General features: G+C 42.4%; 1 protein-coding gene across 9 annotated transcripts in view; it reads left to right on the top strand.

The window, feature by feature from the left end:
- The window catches only part of TENM1 (teneurin transmembrane protein 1), a 534,679-nt gene that overhangs the window by 334,237 nt on the left and 181,989 nt on the right, over window positions 1-18,453 (top strand). The window lies entirely within an intron of this gene.

Below are 18,453 nucleotides of genomic sequence, written 5' to 3'. Positions count from 1 at the left end.
GTCTTCCCAGTTACAATGTATGGCTGTGAAAGTTGGACCGTAAGGAAGGCCGAGCATCAAAGAATTGAGGCTTTTGAACTCTGGTGCTGGAGAAGACTCTTGCGAGTCCCTTGGACTGCAAGGCGAACAAACCGGTCAGTCCTAGAGGAGATCAGCCCTGACTGCTCCTTAGAAGGCCAGATCCTGAAGATGAAACTCAAATACTTTGGCCACCTCATGAGAAGGAAGGACTCCCTGGAGAAGAGCCTAAAGCTGGGAGCGATTGACTCAGGAGCTGACTGTTAGCTCCGCCCTCTGCTGAGTATGCCTTTGTGTTATAAAAGGCTCTTGCTTGCCAGAGGCATGCGCTGTCAGCACACGCAACACAAACAAAACCCAAAAGACTCTTGGGGTCTGAATTAAACCTTAATACTCTGTAAGGAGCCAAGAGCTAGAGCTAAAGGACTCTTGGCTGTTGGCTTTTCGCTTGAGGATCAAGCCGAAGGTTTCAGTGAAGTTTACGACTGTTTGTGGAGCAGTTCAGATGGATCAAAGTGGCATGAAGAATGAAGAAAGTTGCGTAGTGACATGTACCATCTGCGGAATGTTTGTCTTTTTACCTCAGGGGGACAATTTGTACAAATGCAGCAAGTGCAAATTAGTGGCTCTGCTGGAGGAGAAGGTCCAGGGATTAGAGAAAGGAATCATTACACTGCAGGAGGAGGGAAATATATCAAAACAAAATCAGGAGCACCTAATAAAGGAGGGTAATAATTGGAAGAATGTTACACATAGAAGTAGAAGAATAAGGAGAAGGTCTGACCCACTGATGCTCAGCAATCGGCTTGAAGATATGCCTGAAGAGGTTGATTCAGGAACCCAGGAGCACGTGCAATCCCCCATGAAGAACAAGCCCCAATGCTTATTCTAGCTACTTGCTATATGTACCTGTTTCCTGTTACCTGTAAACCGTCCTGAGCCTTCGGGGGAGGGTGGTATATAAATATAAATAAATAAACAAGCAAACAAACAAACAAATAAATAAATAAATAAATAACAGACCAGGAAAAAAGTCACAGTCCCCCATAGGTGAGAGTTCTAGGTCTTCTGCCCCGCCGACCCCACAAAGCTCAGGAAACACTTCACATTCCCCACAAGAAAGAGTTTTAGTTCTGCTCCCAAGAGTACGAAGAAACAGGTACTGGCAGTTGGGGATTCCTTGCTAAGAGGTGTAGAGGCCGAAGTGTGTAGACCAGATGTGTTGTCTCGAGAGGTCTGCTGCCTACCTGGTGCACGCATCAAGGATGGGACAGAACGGCTGGACAGGCTCATCATGACTACAGATCATTACCCCTTCCTTCTCATCCATGTAGGAACAAATAATACTGCCCAGCAGAACATGGGACATATTAAAAAAGACTTTGTGGATCTGGGGGAAAAGGTAAAGGACCTGGGAGCACAGGTTGTGTTTTCATCAGTCCTTCCTGTTAGTGGCCGAGGCATAGGAAGAGAGAGAAAAATTATCCAAGTAAATGACTGGTTACGTCAATCGTGTCGACAGGAGCAATTTGGATTTCTAGATCATGGTCAATGATGTCAATGTGAGGTGCTATTATCAGGAGATGGTGTGCACTTCACAAGGGACGGAAAAAGTATTTTTGGACGAACCGTTGCACACCTGGTGAAAAGGGCTTTAAACTAGACACAAAGGGGGAGCGAGACGTAAATTCAGAACTTGGTGTGATGGCAAGATCTGAACATGAGAAAATCTCAAATCTACAGGGAATGTTACATAAGCAGGGAACTACTAGCTTACAAGGAAGTTCAAAAACCAAAACCATGAGGCACACAAAGGATGAACTACGATGTCTCTACACCAATGCACAGAGTATGGGAAACAAGCAGGAGGAACTAGTAGTCGTAATAGAGGAAGGGGGCTATGACCTAATAGGAATCACAGAAACTTGGTGGGATAATACTCACAATTGGAATACTAAAATTGAGGGGTATAATCTATTCAGAAGGGACAGACAAGAAAAGAGGGGGGAGGTGTAGCAATATATGTTAGGAATCTTTATACTTGTGAAGAAATACCGGTACCCGAGAATAAAAGTTCAGTTGAATGTATTTGGGTAAATATAAAAGGAGTAGGAAATGAGAGTGGTATTATTGTGGGGGTCTGCTATAGACCACCAAGCCAATTAGAGGACTTGAATGAGATACTGCTAGACCAAATTACACAATTTTCAAAAAAGGGGGAAACAGTGGTGATGGTTGACTTCAATTACCCAGATATCTGTTGGACGACCAACTCTGTTAAAAATGCAAACTCAGATAAATTCTTAACTTGTCTTGCTGACAGCTTCATTTCCCAGAAAGTAGAGAGGGGAACCAAGGGCTCTGCTATTTTAGACTTGATTCTCATCAATAGGGAAGAACTGGTAGAACAGGAAGTAGTGGGCACACTTGGTAGCAGTGACCATGTGCTTTTGGAATTTTAAATCGTGGGAAAGAGAAAACATTTACATAGTACGTACAGACTGGACTTCAGGAAAGCTGATTTTAACAAACAAGGTAGGTTGCGTAGAGTCCCATGGTCAGAAAGACTTAAAGAGATGGGAGTCCAAGAGAGCTGGGAGTTTCTTAAAAGTGAAATACTGAAGGCTCAATCACAAACAATTCCCTTGAGAAGAAAAGATGGAAAGAGCCTAAGGAAGCCAAGTTGGTTCCATAAGCAGTTGTCAAAAGATTTGAGGAATAAAAAAGAGTCATTTAGGAAATGTTAGGAAGGTCTTATGACCAAATAACCAATAATTGTAGGGGGAGTGTTAGAAAAGCTAAAGCTCAATATGATCTTAGGCTAGCAAGAAATGTTAAACATAACAAAAAAGGCTTCTTTAGTTATATTTCAAGCAAGAAAAAGAATAGGGACACCATAGGACCACTACAAGGACAAGAAAGTGAAATTATAACACATGATGAAGAGAGGGCTGAACTGCTTAACTCCTATTTCTCCTCGGTCTTCTCTTGTGAGGGAAATAGTGATCAATGTGGCAAAAACGTAACACAACACGGGGGATGGGAATGGTGGCCTAGGATCACTGTTGGAACAGTCCATAAACACCTAGTTTCTTTAAATGAAACAAAGTCTTCTGGGCCAGATGAACTGCATCCAAAGGTAGTAAAAGAACTTGCAGATCTCATCTCTGAACCTCTGTCCATTATTTTTGACACTTATTGGAGAATGGGTGAGGTGCCAGATAATTGGAGGCGGGCAAATGTTGTCCCCATCTTCAAGAAAGGGAAAAGGAGGATCCAAGTAATTATCGACCCATCAGCTTGATATATGTAGCTGGCAGAATTCTGGCAGAAACACTCGGTCCTTGAGCAGCTAGAACTGAGAGCTGTGATTTCTAAGACTCAGCACGGGTTTCGCAAGAACAAGTCATGTCGGACCAACCTTATCTTTTTTTTTAGAAAGTGACTACCTTGCTGGATCAGGGGAATGCCGTGGACATAGTCTATCTGGATTTCAGTAAAGCTTTTGATAAGGTTCCACATGATATTCTTGTTCACAAGTTGGTAAAATGCGGTATGGATTCTAATTCTGTCAGGTGGATCAATAACTGGTTGACAAATCGTACCCAGAGGGTACTTGTTAATGGTTCAGCATCTTCTTGGAAAAGAGTGACAAGTGGAGTACCCCAAGGATCTGTCCTGGGGCCTGTGTTGTTCAACATATTTATAAATGATTTGGATGAGGGATTAGAGGGGATACTTATTAAATTTGAAGATGATACTAAACTTGGAGGGGTAGCAAACACAACTGAAGACAACAACAGAATACAGGATAGATTTGAGAAGTGGGCTAATCTGAATATAATGAAGTTCAATAGGGACAAATGTAAAGTTCTGCATTTAGGTAGGAAAAACCAAATACACCAATATAAGATGGGGGAGACTTGTCTTGGCAGTAGCATGTGCGAAAAGGATCTAGGAGTCTTAGTAGACCATACATTGAACATGAGTCAGCAGTGTGACTCAGTGGCTAAAAAGGCAAATGGGATTTGGGGCTGTATCAAACAGAGTATTAAGACCAACAATATAGCTGTGGGAAGGAGATTTGGTCACTGGTAACTGCCCAGGTCCAGGAGGACTTCCAGATGGTAATGTACTTCTTGTTGTAATGCTGATGTGCAGCCTTCAGGGAGAAAGTTTTGACTTTGGAGACCTTTCAGTTTCGGGCCTGTATGGCATTCTTTGGCTCAGCAAGCTGATGGAGAATTCAACTGCAAGAAGGTCCAGGCAGAGAGAAAAGGACTTGAGAGCTAAATAGAATAATAGAATCATAGAGTTGGAAGGGGCCATACAGGCCATCTAGTCCAACCCCCTGCTCAACACAGGATCAGCCCTAAGCATCCTAAAGCATCCAAGAAAAGTGTGTATCCAACCTTTGCTTGAAGACTGCCAGTGAGGGGGAGCTCACCACCTCCTTAGGCAGCCTATTCCACTGCTGAACTACTCTGACTATGAAATTTTTTCCCCTGATATCTAGCCTGATATTTTTTCCCCTGATATCTATCTTGTTGTACTTGTAGTTTAAACCCATTACTGCGCGTCCTTTCTTCTGAGCAAATGGGAACAACATCCTGCCCTCCTCCAAGTGACAACCTTTCAAATACTTAAAGAGGGCTATCATGTCCCCTCTCAACCTCCTTTTCTCCAGGCTGAACATTCCCAAGTCCCTCAACCTATCTTCATAGGGCTTGGTCCCTTGGCCCCAGATCATCCTCGTCGTTCTCCTCTGTACCCTTTTAATTTTATCCAGGTCCTTCTTGAAGTGAGGCCTCCAGAACTGCACACAGTAGTTCAGGTGTGGTCTGACCAGTGGGACTATGACATATTGTGATTTTGATGTGATGCCCCTGTTGATACAGCCCAAAATGGCATTTGCCTTTTTTACCACTGCATCACACTGCCTGCTCATGTTTAGCTTACAATCCACAAGTACCCCAAGGTCTCGTTCAAACACAGTGTTGCCTAGAAGCGTATCCCCCATCCATTAGGCATGCTTTTCATTTTTCTGACCCAGATGCAGAACTTTACACTTATCTTCATTAAATTGCATCTTGTTCTCATTTGCCCATTTTTCCATTGTGTTCAGATCTCGTTGAACTCTGTCTCTATCTTCTGGAGTATTTGCCAGTCCTCCCAATTTAGTGTCATCTGCAAACTTGATGAGTAGTCCCTCCACCCCTTCATCTAGATCATTAATAAATATGTTAAAAAGTACCGGACCGAGCACCGAGCCCTGAGGTACCCCGCTACTCACCTCCCTCCAGTCTGATGAAACACCATTGACAACAACTCTTTGAGTGCAGTTCTCTAACCAATTCCCTATCCACCTAACTATCTGAAAATCCAGATTGCAGTCCTTCAACTTATCCATCAGAACATCATGGGGAACCTTATCAAAAGCTTTACTAAAATCCAAGTAAACAACATCAACTGAATTTCCACGATCCAGCAAACCTGTCACTTGGTCAAAAAAATAAGGCCCTTTCATAATTTAAAATAAAGCTGAGGTGTCCTGTTGTTCATAATACGAAACTTTTATCATTTGATTACAGCCTGTTACATGAATATATATTCATTACAGCCAAATAAAGAATATTATAGAAAAGAAAATTGCTATTTATTATCCCTAAAACAGTATGGTATAAAATTAGATGTTGGTTGGCCCTACTTGTACTATGGCATCATTCTATTCTAGTTTATTTTGTTTGTTTCTTCATAGTAAAAGGACAAGCTCAATAAAGGATTTTGGTAAACATTTTAAAATAATGTTTTCTGTATGTACGATAGATATTTCGCCAGTGCAAATATTAAAGTGTGATTAAGAAACGGGGTGGGAGGGGGACGTTTCCTTTACTGGATCTGTAAAACTTGCACTTTAAATCAAATCAGACATTATTTTAGATTGCACTTAGAGTATTGCCATAAATTCATGGCTGGCAGGTTAACTGCGGAGTAAAAAGGCTGATTGTGCCTCCCGTTCATTATTGAAATTGAACGTGAATTGCAGAATGAAGCCATTCTTTTCCTATTGACTTTATTTTATTTATAACACCTAGGGCAACTTGCTTTAATTGCTTTAATCCATAGAACTTGTTTTCGCTGTCTGCAGCTGGTGCCCACCAGCCAATCATCAACAGATCAAGTCATCGGTAATGAAAAACAAAATAGAAACATGCAAATCAAAAACAGCCCCCCATCTCCTCACTTCACCCCACTATGACAGCAGTGTCCCATATGCAGAATAATAAAAAAATAACAAAAAAACAGATAGGCCCATCTCTGGTGACTGGTCCCCAATACCTGTTGCGGCCATTGATGTGCCTCTCGCCCCCTTGGAGGATTCCCTGGGAAGACAGGGAAGGAAGGAAGGAAGGAAGGAAGGAAGGAAGGAAGGAAGGAAGGAAGGAAGGAAGGAAGGAAGGAAGGAAGGAAGGAAGGAAGGAAGCAGGCAAGCCCCTTTGCACATGCCCTCTGCTGCTGCCCTCTTGCCCACCCTCTTGGACCAGGGGAAAAATGAGGGAAGGAAACCTGGGCTGCTCCAGAGCCCCCCCCCCCCCAAATGAGCCCCTTTGCACATGGCTGCTGCTGCAAGTGACACACCTCTCTCCCAGCCACTCACACTCTCTTGGAGGAGGGCTCATCAGTGAAAGATGCTGGGCACTAAGGGTGAGCAGAGGCTGGCTCTGGGGGGCAGCATTTTGGATTCCCCCATGCTACAGTGACTGTGAGGCCCTCTGGAGGTTGAAAAAACCCTGGTCTAGACCATCAAATAGCTCCATCAAACTCAAGGACAGTTGGCTCAAGGCCTGACTTAAATCATGATTTGCATGATAACTCTTAGGTATACAGGTAAAATTATACCAGTTATAAGCTAATCTATGTAGAAATCATGTTGATTCAAAGAGAAGACAATGAACCCTTAATTTATATTTCACCCACCAAGTGAATCATTAACCATAAAATATTTGGAAAGCACAATGTAAAAATATTTAAAATAAAACAATGTTAAATATTTTTACATTGTGCTTTCCAAATACTTTACGAGGCGGCAAACAATCGACCTATTAAAAGAAGCTTAAAAATAAAATCTATATCTATGAGAAACAAAAACAATTAAGCAAAGCATATCGTAAGAAGGATGGTCAGTGAGATTTGGTAAGGGATCGCTAAAAAATAAAACTCTTCACACATTGGCAAAAGACAATGATGGAAGTACCTAGCCATACAGAGCATTCCTTCCACGTATTATACAATAAATATTAGAGAAGAAACCTATCCATATGGCTCATTTTTATCAATATGAATACTAAAGAGGGATTTTTTTTCTTGGACTTTCCCACAACTGATGCTATTGATAACAAAATTAAATTGATTGAAAGAATTAGAGCCATGAGGTAAGGCAACATGGACCATTTCTGGTGACCTCACTAAATTTCATGTGATTGTGGTGTGCCCAAATAGATTTATCACCCGAGAGGTGAGAAAGAAGTGTAGAAGCAGAATAACACACAATAAATTAAGTTTGTCCCAAATCTCCAGAAGTGAATAAATACCATGATTGGGTTTAAGAAGTGATATTATCTTTGCAAATAAATCATCATAACACCAAGGCAAGTACTTAAGTGGAATTGTAAAGTGTTTGTAAAGTGTTTTTGTTTAATGAAGTACCAAACGCAATCAGACTCTGAGTGAATCCATTAAATCCAACATTTTAAGTATGAAACATAATCATGCAGTATATTAAGATACTTTTTAAAAAGATGCCAGAGCAGCTTTGAATTTTTTACCTTCCCAAATACAATCCATTAGCATATATTTAGGAATTTAGCACTGGAAATAGGGATGATAATTTTGTGTCATAGCCCTTCCCAGTTTGAATTTTGTCTATCAAAGAACTATAATTCATACAGATTTCTTTCACCTCAGATTTCTTAGCTAGTAATCTGGGAGAAAATGCTACCCTAGTTGGTCTTCTTCAGGCAGAATGCATAGAGAAAGTGGCACCATAGCTTTGTCTTTGGAGTATATTGTCTACTGTAGTGGTCCCCAACCACCGGGCTGCACCCCCCCCCCCTGCAGTAAGAAACTTCCCAGACCACAAGCTTGCGGCCCGGCAAGCTTCTTACTGTGGGGGGGGGGAGAGGGAAGCTGCCGCCGGTCCCCAGCCTGAAAAAGGTTTGGGACCACTGGTCTACTGTACATGTAAAGTGCTGTTAACCCATTGGTTCTGGTCTGACCCTCTGGGGCAACAGAAAACAACTCTATGTGACAGCCCTTCAAGTATTTGAAGATGACTATCATATCACCTCTTAGTCGTCTCTTCTCTCTGGGCTAAACAAACCAAGTTTCCTTAACTTTCTTTCATACATCTTGGTCTCCAAACCCCTCACCATCTTTGTAATCCTCCTTTGGACGCACTCCTGTTTGTCTACATCCTTCTTCAATTGTGGTGCTCAAACCTGAACATAGTATTCCAAGTGAGGTTTAACCAGAGCAGAGTAAAGCATCATGTCACATGAACAGGACACTATAGTTCTTTTGATACAGCTCAAAATGCAATCTGCCTTTTTAGCCACCGAGTCACACTGCTGACTCATGTTCAGTGTCTGGTCTACTAAGACCCCTACGTCCTTTTTGCACAGTTCAAGTTTGCTTTGATTTAGGGCCCATCTATTTCACTTCTTTGGAGTCCATGGCCTCCAAAGATTGGTAGATAACACCTCCAAAGGAAACATCCACTTACTACTTCTATTAATTTGGCAACTAGTATACATTTTAATTGATCTGTTGACTACATAGTGATTTCTTTGGGGCGACATCCAAAGCCAGTCAAAGGATTCCTGCCACTGCTTGGTTTTCCCCACTGGAATGGAGAATCCCAGCCTAGGTAGCATCTGACTATAAAACTCATGGGATGGTAATTGAGTGATGAGATAAACTGATCTAGACAAGAAGGTTTGCTTTTTAAAAACCAAGCAAGAATGAAGTTTAATTTAAAATTGCACCTGCTGAGATAATTATAAACTGTTAACATGGAAATGTAGGGTGTCATTTTTAAGCAGTACCTGCCAAAGGGGGAAAAAAGCCTTTACCAGACAAGTTTCTTTTTAATGTTATGATACCCATTGGTAAAATTTAGCAGTTAATCCTCAGCACCCAGATGTAATTACAAAATCACTCCCTCCCTCCCATTATAATGGGTTTAAATTAATAATCTGTTTCCTGGGCTGTGCTTCAATTCACTTTCCTGTCAAGCTAATCCGAGCATACTCTTCTCTCTATCCTTCGACAGACCAAACTCACTGTCAATCCTCAAACTCTGTTTATAGAGAGAGACCCATTTAAGCTACATAGAGCTTTGTGATTAGATCTCCTGATTTATGCTGGGGCAGATGTGAATTGGATTGGGCTAGGGGCATAATTAAGGCAACTTCACCTGGGCCTGTTAAGTAAGCACTACTTTCCTCTGCAGTCAATTTGCTGACCTTTTTAAATTGTCCTTTAAAAAAAACATTTTTAAAACATTCCCATTTATGCATGTGCTCTGATTCTGCACTGTTGTTTGAGCAGTTATGCATTCTAAACTGTTCTGTAACTGTGGGAAGGGAACTTCCTCCATTGTGCTGCAAAGTCACCTGACCGCCACTCTGGCACATGCTGTTGGCAGGGCATTATGGGAATTGTAGTTCATGGACGTGGAGACTTTTCTACGGGGATACACAGGCTTCGGAATGCCAAAACTACCGCCTTTCCCCCTCTGAAGTAAACTGTTCCTCATAGAGAGTGGGCAGGATGGACCACAGCAGATCACAGGTTCCCATGCAAACTTAAAATCCCCCACCATACCAACCCTTCAACCATGAAGGATTTTTAAATCACTGGCAAGCCAAAAATGGGAGCCTTTGCCCAAAGCTTAAAGCAGCTCTGCTTTCTCATTCTGCTGCAACACAGAGCCAGCATTTCAGATCCCTCCACTTTACCAACTTGTTAACCTTTAAACAAGCACTTCTCCCCCATCCCATCATCACTGATCAGAGGTAGAACTTTGTAGTATCAGGAGCATTTGCAGTAGGCTGTGGAGGAAGTGCCATGCATATCACAGGGTAATTTCTAATAATTTACATAACAATACAGTTGCTAGGGCAAATGGCTGGAGACAGGTTCGTCCATATGGACATTGAAATCTCCAATGACAAGAATCCCAGGCAATGCCCAGGCTGCCTCTGGCTATCTGCCAGAGTGTTAGGCGGACAGTACATCAGCCAAGCCCTTGACTGTGCCCCACCCCAGACCAACATTCAATTCCTGAGATTGCTGGCACTGGGATTGCCCTGAAGAAGAAAGCCTTCACGACCAGTATTGCAATCTCCCTAACCTGAGGTCTGGGATTCATGGAGGACTGAGTAATCCAGGGGAGTGAGCTCTTTCCAAGCAACTCTTTCACCCTCCTTCACCCAGGTCTCAGTCACATATGCCAAGTCTAATTCATGTTCTGCAATCGTGTTATTAACAGATCTGGTATTGCACAACAACAGTGTTGGAGTCAGGTGTAAACTCTTTGCCCATCCCTTTGCATCTCTAGGGATGGAACAAAGGCCCCTACCCTTCAACACCCTTCTCCCACCATCATACTCCTGTTAGCCCCCAATAGTTTGGATCCCCCATTCCTCTTTGGGCCATCCTTATGCTTGTTCTCTCTCATCCATTGTAATTCTTATTTTAAAAAATGCTTAATCACTCTAAATATCTCCCAAAACAATTTAAAACTGAAAGATATCAAAAAATCCTATGAAGCTCTCCCTCCTTCTCCTCCCTTCTCGCTCACCCAGTTCATATTTGTAGGAAGTAATATCCAGATCTTCTTACGAAGTGGGAGCTCACAGAGTTTGCTGTCTGCATCAGGGTCACTACTGGGGGGGGGCAGCAAGAAGCCCTTTCTTAGTAAGGGAGGGCTAATTGAGGTCAATGGCATTTTGGGGAAGAGATGGTGCAATTTTCTGCGTTGGTAGAATACAGTTCTTGGTGGGGAAGTATCTTGGAATTGTAGATGCAGTGACATCAAGTGGAGACCAGGTGGTGCTATTTGTACTGGTAAAGGTGGAGATCTCCAGTTTCTCAGCTGCTGGGCACAGATGGAAAGCTACCTCCCTTGCTACTTCAATCCTCTTTAGCTCTTTTCTTCCTGAATTGCCCCATGGCGACTCTGTGGTGTCTCTGGGCTCCCTGCAATCTTGGTCTGTTGCAGCGTTCTTGTCTGCAGTAGTTCTTCAGGGGTGGGGGTGCAGGTATAAATGGTTCACAGGTGGACAGACTCCAATGGCTACTGAATTCCCTTTAATGTGAGCTCCCAGTCAAAACCAGGGTGCTTCCAAGAATGCTCAAACATTCTGTTAGGATAGTCAGTCAACCCAGTAGTTCCAGAGACTGTCAGATTGCAGGCTGAAATATAACAGGTTTATGCATGGGGTTGTGTGTATGTGTGTGGGTGTTCCCAAAATGTTCCTTCCCCTGTTTGCCAAACAATACTGGGGGAGCTTTCTCACCTAAGCAGCCAGTATTGGTCAATGGAGGTTGCCCCAAGTAATGACAATATTATGAAGATATCTGCTAAAACAGGTGCTACCCCCCTACGAACAAAGGTTGAGTATTAGGTGCAAGATGTAAAAGCACTTTCAGAAAACCGTTCTGCAGAACCTCCATCTGGCTGGTTTAAGAGACTCCATAACCCACCCCCATATTTTACTTGTGCCATTATTCTAGCTGAAAATAATTTAACAGCAAAAGGGATTACATTGCCACCCTTACTGAGCATAAAGCACAGTAGAGCCTTAACAGACCTTGAAATGTAAAGTTTAATGGCCAACAAGTAAGTGGACCATGAATGACTTCCAGAGAAAAGGATCCCACGATATTCTAAAGCGTTGAATTGTTCAGCAGAGGTAATCACCAAGGTACCGCTTATGAATAGGTTGCCCACCAAAAATGATGGCCATCATCCTAGACATTTAATTAAGGGATTTTGGAAACTAGTGCAATAAAAATACTGGCCATCCTAAATTATTCCACGTCTGAATGAGAGATGAATACCTTGCCCTTCTTGCACATTATAAATGAGGCAGGGAAATGCCCATAGTTTCATTCTGATGGTTTTTTGGTTGCAAATTAAAGCCATGTCAATGGCAACATTCATGGACCAGAACACAAGGTGACAGTTGCAGAGTTGCCCTCACAACCCTTGCATTTGTGTCAGTAAATTAAGATTATAATGAAAAGTGGGAATTACCTGTCAATATTTTATGCTATAATTTTTGTTATAGTCAATGTACATGTAGTGAATTGAACACTAACTTTAAATCTACAACTATTGCAAACAGATTTATTGTGCAGGGTGGCAGGGAATCCTCCAAAGATTGGTAATCAAGACAGCTTGGTAATCAAGAATTTCTTGTAAACTTTTCCCATTGGAGAGAAAAGCAGCATTGAAATGCTTCAATAAGTGTTATGGGAGGTACTGTTGCCATGGATATGTTTTTTGAGTGAGAAAACAAAGATGATTTTTAGCCTTTAATTGGAAGGCTTGATTTTGAAGTATTTTTGGAGGTTCTGGGGGCATACCTGGTATGGTTCAGGCTGCCACAGGGCCACAGAGCTCAACATCTTTTTAATCTATTGACCTATTGACCTGCTCCTGGGGCCGGGAGAAGGCCCCGAGACTATGCGGGGTGCAGGGGGTGGGCCCCCGCCTTCTCCCAGCCCTGGGAGACCAGCCCGTGGCCAGGAGAACAACCCCGGTTACCCTCCATATCCCAGACAATCGGGAAGCCTTCGCCTTGTGAAGGCTTCCCTGGGGAATGGCCCTTAGCACCCATTTTATTATGAAATGGGCTTTATTTCTAGTTATTATATATAAGGTTTATATTCTCAATACTTATAAAATTGATAAAAATATTGAAGACTCAGAGGACTTCTAACTGATGGAAGTATCTCACTGAAAACAGATATTACCTGGATTCCGTTTTGACAGAAGTCCTACGGAATAAACAGATAAGGAAAACTACAAAAAAGGACACTTTTCTTTATTTTATGAATATATTTATTGTATTGCCATTGGATAGGTCTGTTTCTCTCTGTTTGGTTTAATTATTAGACCGTCCTTCTTATACTCTTGTATGATAGATGGGAAGAAGAAACAGCTCTGCTTTTCAGCACCCAAAGGAGTCATAAAGCAGCTTGCCATCACATTCCCTCCCTTTCCCCTCACAAGTGGCACCTTGTGAGGCAGGTGAGGCTGAGAGAATTCTGAGAGAACTGAGAACTAGCCCAAGACCACCCGGCAGGCCTCGTGTGGAGAAGGAACAGGGAATGTTATTTCTAATCCAGCAGATTTCTAAATGTTTCACTAAGATATATGAGTTCTTCCCAGCACCCCTTGGAGAAGCTTCTGTTGCCCTGAATATGTAGATTCATGTTTTGAACGACAGGTTCAATATCACTAGGCTGGAAGAAGAACCACTACCTAAATTATGCAAGAATTTAAATGCAGGGTTTCTGCTGAGAAAGAAGAATTTGATCTTACATGTTGCAATTTCTTCTATTCTTTTCATTTTTTTAAAAAAAAATCCATTTTGATTTATCTGCAACTCAAGATAAAAATGGATCGCACAGTTCCAAAATACAGAATGATTAAGTGGCCATTATTGCCATAAGGTTCGGTCCTCAGCTGTACTCATTTCAACCGAGATATATGAGGAAGGAATACTTCATAAAGCCAAAGTGCATCTCTGAGAGAACTGCTTTTTTCAGCCCTAAACATTTAGTTCTTACAGCAGAGTTGCCAGCTGAATATTTTTAGCAAAGTGAAAGCAAAACACAAGGCCTGCCTTGAGTTCCCTTTTCCCCTTCAACTTGCCACATTTTTTATTAGTGTAGGCTTTCTCAACCAGGGTTTTGTGAAACCCTGGGGTTTCTTGAAAGCCCTAGAAAGGTTTCCCAAATTGGTGGGAGTTAATTTTTTAATGTATTCTAAAAATATATTAAATATTTATTGCATGATATATCTATATGTGGTCATATCTACCTGCCTCCCCCAGTGTCCAATGATGGGCCTGGAGGGGGTTGGAAGGGGAGGGGCCCTGGGTGGGTGTGTACACAGTTATGTTTCCCAATCATATTCTGCACAATGGCACCACTTGTAGAGTTCTTCTTCTTCTTCTTCTTCTTCTTCTTCTTCTTCTTCTTCTTCTTCTTCTTCTTCTTCTAGGGTTTCTCAAAGCCTGAAGAATGTCTCAGGGGGGTTCTCAATGGTTTAAAAGTTGAGAAAGGCTGGATGAGTGATTCCACCCAGGGTTGTATTTCTTGGCTAAGATGAACTTTGTTGTTCATAATGCTCATCTTCAGTGTGAGCTTGAGTTGTATGCTGGATATCCAAGACAGAAAATAATTCTTCCTCAACCTTCTTTCCATCACCAGCACTTACTATGCTATGACTGCTGTGGTTTGTGTTGCCTGCTCCAGACTGGGAAAGTGGGGAGAGTTATAGAATAGAATGCCATCTTTTAATTGCAATAATGGGGTATTTATGGGGTTTTATGTGATTTTACTTTGATTTTATATTTTATTGTGAACCGCCGTGAGACCTTTTGGCGAACGGCGGTGTATAAATCCAACTATAAATAAATAAATAAATAAATAAATAAATAAATAAATAAATAAATAAATAAATAAATAAATACGTACGTACGTACGTACATACATACATACATACATACATACATACATACCTGAAGGTTTTGTCAGTGGAGCCTGAGGAGGGCTTTTGGTAGTGGGTGATTTGATCATTAGGAATATAGAGAGTCTTTGACAGGGTTTTTGACCACATGGTGGTTTGCCTGACTGTTGTAGACATCGCACACTATCTAGTCCAGGCTTTCTCAATAAGGATTTTGGGAAACCCCGGGGCTTCTTGGCAGCCGTGGAAAGGTTTCTCGAATGGGTGGGAGCTAATTAATCGTCCCTCCAGGTCAGAATATACACAGGCTTTCTTTACGGGTAATGATGTCTTATCACTTTTCATAGGGTGTTGTTGCTTTTGCTTTCTGCAGACGGAGAGTCATTAAACTTTTCATGTTGAAGGGGTGTCTCAGGAATGGAATTTGTGGCTGGTTCTTCCAGCTGCAAGCCTTCGATAAGCAGAGATATTCCTTTGGAGCCATTTAATTTTTCATGCTGAGAGAGTTTCTCGGGAGTAGAATCTACATCTTGTGCTGGCACTCCAGTTGCCTCTTTCCATGATGTATGTCACTTCCACGTTAGTTTCACCATCTGTAACTTTGAGGAGATTGCCTCTAAGGGAAGGTAGACATGCTGTAATTGCATCCTGTTCTCACCTGGGCAGCTTCCCAAATGAGTGCAAGAGCTTCTTCTCTATTGAGTTGTCCTAGTTGGATGTTCCCCCCTTTGCTGGTTTCTGTGTGGCTTTCCAAGTTAGGCTGTTTGCTTAAGGCAGGAGTAGTCAAACTGCAACCCTCCAGGTGTCCATGGACTACAATACCAATGAGCCCCTGTCAGTTTGCTGGCAGGGGCTCATGGGCATCGTAGTCCATGGACACCTGGAGGGGCGCAGTTTGACTACCCCTGCCTTAAGGCCTGTTTGACAAGATTTTGTTCCTGTGCACATCTCTCCCAGGGCTGTGTTTTTAATTTGATTAGGATGTTAACGGCTGTATTTTTAAATATTCTGCTCGGAAACACCCCCAATTGCTCCAGTCTTCCCCTCTGTGCCAGAATTAGCTTGGGAATTGTTGCACTCCGAAAGGTTAATAGTACTTCCATAGTTTCATTTGGGCTGCTTAAAATCTCTGCAGAGTTCCAATCAATCGAGTTTATTGGTCTTTTATAAATAACACTCAGGTGTTTGGTCTCTCTGCAGGTGGGCCCCAGGATGGTACGTAGCCTCTATATCAGGGGTAGTCAAATTGCGGCCCTCCAGATGTCCGTGGACTACAATTCCCAGGAGCCCCTGCCAGCAAATGCTGGCAGGGGCTCCTGGGAATTGTAGTCCATGGACATCTGGAAGGCCGCAGTTTGCCTACCCCTGCTCTATATGGACAAACTGTCAGGCCAATACAGCCTTTTTGAAGAATAAGATTTTGAAACAGAGTAGGTCCCTGCCATAGCTGAGTCCCCACCTGTTTGGGGTTTTCAGCTGATGGTCCTAGGAGGTTAGTTATATGCTTAGGTGCCCCCCTTGCATCCTTTCCTTGTCTTGCACCAGCTGTTTCTCATTAATTAGCAGATCAGTTTTCAAGAAAAGAGCACTTATATCTTTTTTAAAAAAATTCAGCTACCATTCCAAAAATGTTTGTAACTATATTAGCCATCAGGCCTGCAAACTTTGCCAGCAAATCATCTTTACTATCATTATGTCTGCTGTCTTTGTAGATTAGGTCGCTTCCTTCTGGGTTTAAGTTATTCTTTTCCCTTTCTAACTCCTGCCAGCTATTACTTCCCTGGCTGTCTGCCAGAGTTGCATAACAATTTGATACTGATGTTTTGTATAGGAGGGACTCTTTGTTTTGAAAAAAAATAATCAATCCTCTTTTGTTTACTGGCTGGTAGCAGCTCTTCCTCCTTAGAGTCGCCATTTCTTCTTTTATTTCCGTCTTTATCATATTAACAATGTACCAAAGGAACCAAATCAGAATTCAATGTCCCAATAGTTATGCCTGACTTCAGCCGTGCCATTCAAGGTTTAAAGATAAAACTTCTTGACTGTAAATTCTAATTAAAGGAAGCCAGAGTGTTGATAGCTTCAGCAGGCTAGGCAGGGCAGGGCAAAAGCACAAGGAGGAAGAAGGGGAGAGCCATCGGCTGATTTTTCCAGGGCTGGCTGAGTCCCCCAAGTACAGCACACCAATTAAGACTCCCAGCACACCATATCAGTAGCGTGAAAGAGAAAGAAAGCATTAATTGTCCATATGAAAGATAAAAATAAATACTTACCAGAGAGAATGACCCGCTAAGCTATCTCCTCTTGTATTTAGTCTATATATTTGAATTGTTTTACTGCTATTATGTCTCGTTTTACTTTTGTATTTCATTGGTCTATGACCGTGAAATAAATATTGATCGATTGATACATATTTTTTTAATTGTTAAACTTTTATTGGGTGATATGAAGGTATATGGTCATGTTGATACTTCCACCTCTCCCAAAATGGCCACTGATGGGCCTGGAGGGGGAGGGAAGGGGAGGGGCCCCAGGTGAGCATGTCCACAGCTCTGCTTCCCAACCATATTGTGCAAGATCACGCCACCTCTGGGGTTTCTTGAAGTCTGAAGAATGTCTCAGGGGTTTCTCAAAAATGTTGAGAAAGGCTGGTCTAGACAGGTGGATAGAAAGTCCTGGGAAGGAGCTGGAAGTAAATTGCATGATGACACCAGTGACATTGGGAAATGTAGTTGAGTCATACTGGAAGAAAAAATTAGGTTTCCAGGCAGGAAGGGTAAAGGCTAGGCCCTTAGTGGTAGCATTCTCAGAAGGGCTGTTGACTCCATGTGCAGGGCCAGCTGGACAGGCACAGATCAGGGGTCTCAATGATTGAATGGGAAGATGGTGCCAAGAATTTAGATTTGTCAGAAACTGGGAACTCTCTGGGAACTTCCGGGAACATGGAAAACTGACAGGACCAAACTGAAGGTCCTCAACAGGCAGCTGGATGTGGCTGACAAGTGGGAAGCATGAAAACTTCCCCCTGAAGTCCTCCCCTGACAGCCTCTGGCATCAGGGGCTGTACCAAATTGGCGGGGCTCCTAGACGAGACTCCACGGAACTCTCTGGGACAAGCCGAACCAGTACCAAAGAGACAGGCTTCACTTGAACCAAAGACTCACCAAAGGCTCCTGAAAGAACTTAGCAGTCATGGGATGAGTGGACAGAGTTGTCTTATGGATTAAAAACTGGTTAAATGACAGAAAGAGTAGGAATGGATAGTCCCCACAGTGGAGGAAAGTAAGCAGCAAAGGGAAGCATTTGAATCAATATTAGCCAAGGTCCTCTGAGTTTTTAGGGTTACCGCTATGGATTGCTAATAACAGGACACCAATTTAACTTTATTGAACTGTGTCATGATTACTGTGCTGTATATCGAACTGGAGTTGGTAAAATGGGTTGAAATGACAGGCCTTACCTGTTCTTTGAGGATTTGTTTCTAAGTATCTCCATCATTAGTGACCATGATAACCTGTTGCTTTCTTATGAAAGAGCAATTCTGCTTTGGAAGTAGCCAAAGACTCCATTAGTAGAGTCCTTTGGAATTCCTCTCCGCTGCCTTCGTATCTTTACATGCTGAGCTTGCAAGAGCCAGACAGCAATATCAAGGCAGGCCTCAAAGGACC

This window comes from Paroedura picta, chromosome 13 (assembly GCF_049243985.1).
Source record: "Paroedura picta isolate Pp20150507F chromosome 13, Ppicta_v3.0, whole genome shotgun sequence".
In the NCBI taxonomy this organism is placed as follows: Eukaryota; Metazoa; Chordata; class Lepidosauria; order Squamata; family Gekkonidae; genus Paroedura; species Paroedura picta.
The sequence above is the reverse complement of the archived record's forward strand: the minus strand, read 5'-3'. Positions and strand labels throughout refer to the sequence as shown.